Source organism: Sparus aurata, chromosome 24 (assembly GCF_900880675.1).
Source record: "Sparus aurata chromosome 24, fSpaAur1.1, whole genome shotgun sequence".
NCBI classification, from domain to species: Eukaryota; Metazoa; Chordata; class Actinopteri; order Spariformes; family Sparidae; genus Sparus; species Sparus aurata.
In genome coordinates, this window is record NC_044210.1 from 7,508,301 (window position 1) to 7,512,047 (window position 3,747).

Below are 3,747 nucleotides of genomic sequence, written 5' to 3' on the forward strand. Positions count from 1 at the left end.
AAGTCTGTTTCTTCCTACTTCCTCCCTCTTTGTCTCTGTGGCCTTTTATCTTGTCTCACATATGCTCACAGTCTTGCTTTTTGCTTTTTTTTTTTTTTTTCTCTTTCTCCTCAGCACCCCTCCGCATGCATACATTCATTTCTTTATTCCTCCCCCTCTGGCTGTGCAACATCTCGAGCCGGAACACATGCATTTTCCCTGACTTCCTCCCCTGTTCTACCACCCCTGCATCGGCACATACATATACAATGACTCTTTTTCTTTTTTCTTTCTTTCCCTGCTGGCGGCCACCTTGCTCTCTCTTCCCCCCACCGCCCTCGTCGTATTCGTTTTGTGCTTCTCTCACTTGTCGCTCCTTTTGACTCGTGTCAAAACATCACCCCCTCCCTGGGCACCGACAACAGCACAGCCTATTTGCTATTCAAATATTTTTTTAAATTTTTTTTTTCGCAAGATTGTCACCTGGTGCGTGCCTTGGCAGCATAAATCACCATGCAAATTATTGTATACATGGTGAACAGTGTTGGGCGAGTTATTTAAAAAAAAAAAAAGTGTTATTTATTACCCATTGAAGAAAGCACTTTACAAATTACTCTGCAGCGGAAGTTGTTATTTACATTAGTCATTACCAGAGGAGGAAGAGGCATTCAAATCATTTACTGAAGTAAAAGTACCGTCACGAAAATGCAAAAATCCTCTAACGTGAGTTAAAGGTGCAGTATGTAAGAGATGGTCAGCTGGAATTCAACCCAACAAATAGCAGAGCAGCACAGAACCAGAGAAACAGCTAACTGCTGCTAAGTACATAATTTTTGTCCGTGACTGTAGCTCTTGTTAGCTTGTTAGCTCAGTTAGCAGTGCAGCTAGCTGGACTACCACAGGAGTGTTGGTGTTGACACCACTAGGACAGCAGCTTGGGACTGCTGGGAGAACAAGGTTTTCAGGCCATGGGGCTTGCCGGTAAGAATGCTAATTTCAGTAGAAATCACTTCAACACAGTATAAAGATGCCTTTGAAATGTCAAAACTGTTATTTCTTTCACATTCTGTTGATAACTGCAGTACAAGTTATACAGAAAGTATCAACATGACAGTACTAATCCTGCAGTAGAAGTGCCCTTAACTGCATGAATGCATAAACAGTTGTCTTTACTGTGTAATTCCTCAAAGTGGAGCTAGTTTAAATACCTTATTTAGTAAAAAAAAAAAAAAGGTAGCTAGGTAAGTCAGTTGTTCCCAAATTATAGGACGGGCCACTACAGCGGGTCACAAAATAAATCTGATGGATCATGAGAGAATTGCAAGTCTCAGAAACCAATAGTTCCTCTCAGTATGAACCCTCATTGCTGTTCATAATGCAGCATGGTGATGTCAGTGTTTTAGTCATACTTCACAATGTAATTCTAATGATGTCTGGGAGGGCAGTCATGGGTGTACTGTGTGAACTGGACGGGGCTGATGATTGGATACCAATCCGTACTGTCCGGGGTCTGCATCTGAGGTAGTCCAATATCGAGTCGCAGAGTGTTGTACTCAAACCCAGGGTGTTTAGTTTCCCAGTCAGCTTCATGGCTATGATTGTGTCAAATGCCGAGCTGAAGTCACCAAACAGCATCCTGATGAGACTGTTCTTATTCTCCAGGTGCATAAGACTGAGTGCAGGGCAGTGGATATGGCATCTTCCGTGGATCTGTTGGCTCTGAAAACATGCTGGTGAGGCTCCAGGCTGGCAGGGGTGTTTGTCTTTGATTATCCTGATGACACTGCATCAGGATGGGGGTAAGAGCCACAGGGCAGTAGTTTTTTAGAGTAGACACAGTAGACCTTTAAGGTGCAGGAAAGATGATGGTTGTCTTGAGGCAAGAGGTAACAGTCTCCTGTGAGAGTGAGATGTAAAAAAATGTCAGTAATAACAGCAGCTAGCTAATCAGCACATGTTTTTAGTATGCTGCCAGGCATATTATCCAGACCAGCAGGCTTTTTCTCAGATCTGCTTTGGTTACTGACAGTGGCTGGTCGTCTGGAGGTGGAGTAGACTTCAGATCTGAGTCTTTGTTAAGATGATCAAAGCGAGCATCAAATTTGCTCAGCTCATCCGGCAATGTGGTGTCACACATGATGGCGGCGCTGCTGCTTTGATAGCCTGTGATAGTCATATGTTAAGTACCCTAACATATGACTTGTACTTATGCACAGTACTTGCCCCACTGCTGCACCCACGCGTCACGCGCTTGGTATTTTACATGCGTAATAGAACTCAAGCAGCCAGCATGTGTTTTGAAAGTATTTACTGACCACTGACAGCTAGCTTAGCCTGTCCTCGCTGTGAAGCCACAGAGTTCACACATCCTCCCCTAGAATACATAAAAAGGTCAAGGAGACAACTTTAAAGCCCCCCCTGCCTTAACTGGGATTTCATGAGGATGTGAGTCCCTAATTCCTCCGGTGCAGCCACATCCTCCTTAAGAAGTATGAGCCATCAACAAAGGGCTGCAAAGATGTCATTTTAATGTGTTAATTTGTTTTTTAATAGGGTTAATTGTCAATTATGTTCTATTGTCAAAATGCAGACTTAGCCACAACACCAATGCGGATGGCCCATCCTTGCTTAACCCTAACCCAGAAAAAATGACTGTATAGGTTGTCCGTGAAACCAATATTTACCTTCCGAGTTAAGCTACATAACATACATAGCCTATCTTTTGTGTTATTAATGTGGCGTACTTATTTTACATTGTGTTATTAATGTGGCATACTTATTTTACCCCTAAACCAACCAATAACCAATTGGTGTTTTTTTTTCCTTCAGCGGCAACGAAGGTTAGGTCCACTTTACTTATCTCAGATACTATACAACATATCCATTGTCACATGTCATAGGTTTTGTGTCATGATCTACATCATGGCAGCCCCTCCTCTCCTTTGTGTTTGCTCTGTGTATGTTTGATCCTCATCTCTTCCCTTCCCAGTCAGTTTGTGCATGGGCGTGGTCTTCTCTCTCCAGCAGGTAGAGCCAGGTGCATCTCATCCCACTAATCAACCTCTCCATATAACCTCCGGATTTCCAGCCACTCGTCGCCAGTTCATACTCTCAGCCTGAGCGGTACCTAGTTTGACACCGGCCTCTAGTTATCTCTTGTGTGTTTTTCGCTTGTGCAGCATCTCTAACCTGTTGATTCCTCTGCCCAGTTAATCCTGCCTGCCTGCCTGCCAGTTCGTCTGCCTACTTGCTCCCACGCCTGTTCGTCTCCTCCTGCCACTGCTGGTCACTGCAGCCATCCGACCTCCATCTTAGGGAAGCTCCCGACCAGCAAGACGCAGACCGCGTTGAGACGCGGCTCCACCATTACCGGGGAGATCACCACGTTTTCACCCAGCACCACCAGCACTCCTCGTGGGAACCCGGGACCCCTCCTAGCACGCCATTATTCCCTCCTGCACCGTGGTACTTTTCACTGGGTCACAATAAATCTCACCTTGAACAGAATCAGCCGAGTCGAGTCGTGCATTTGGGTTCAACCTCTGTTTATCATAACATTTTGTGTCATTTCGAGGTCATTTTTAGGAGTCATTTGCAATCAACCTGTTCAGCCGTTCAGGTATGAGGACTAGCTGAATGTGGACTATTATTCTTTTAGAGCACATCCTGGATAAACAGGAAAAGGTATCAGCTAGCTTGCAGACCGATGTAAATTCTTCATTAATTTGCCTGCATGGAGTCTCACTCGCACTAGAGTAAACTGTTTAT

The 3,747-nt window shown here is 44.5% G+C and overlaps 1 long non-coding RNA gene across 1 annotated transcript; it reads left to right on the forward strand.

Moving 5' to 3' along the window:
* Window positions 1–2,142: 2,142 nt before the first annotated feature.
* LOC115577205 (uncharacterized) lies at window positions 2,143–3,486 on the forward strand. The gene is made up of 2 exons (XR_003983044.1): window positions 2,143–3,102; window positions 3,189–3,486. It is a non-coding gene; the product is annotated as an uncharacterized LOC115577205 (long non-coding RNA).
* The last annotated feature ends 261 nt before the right edge of the window (window positions 3,487–3,747 follow it).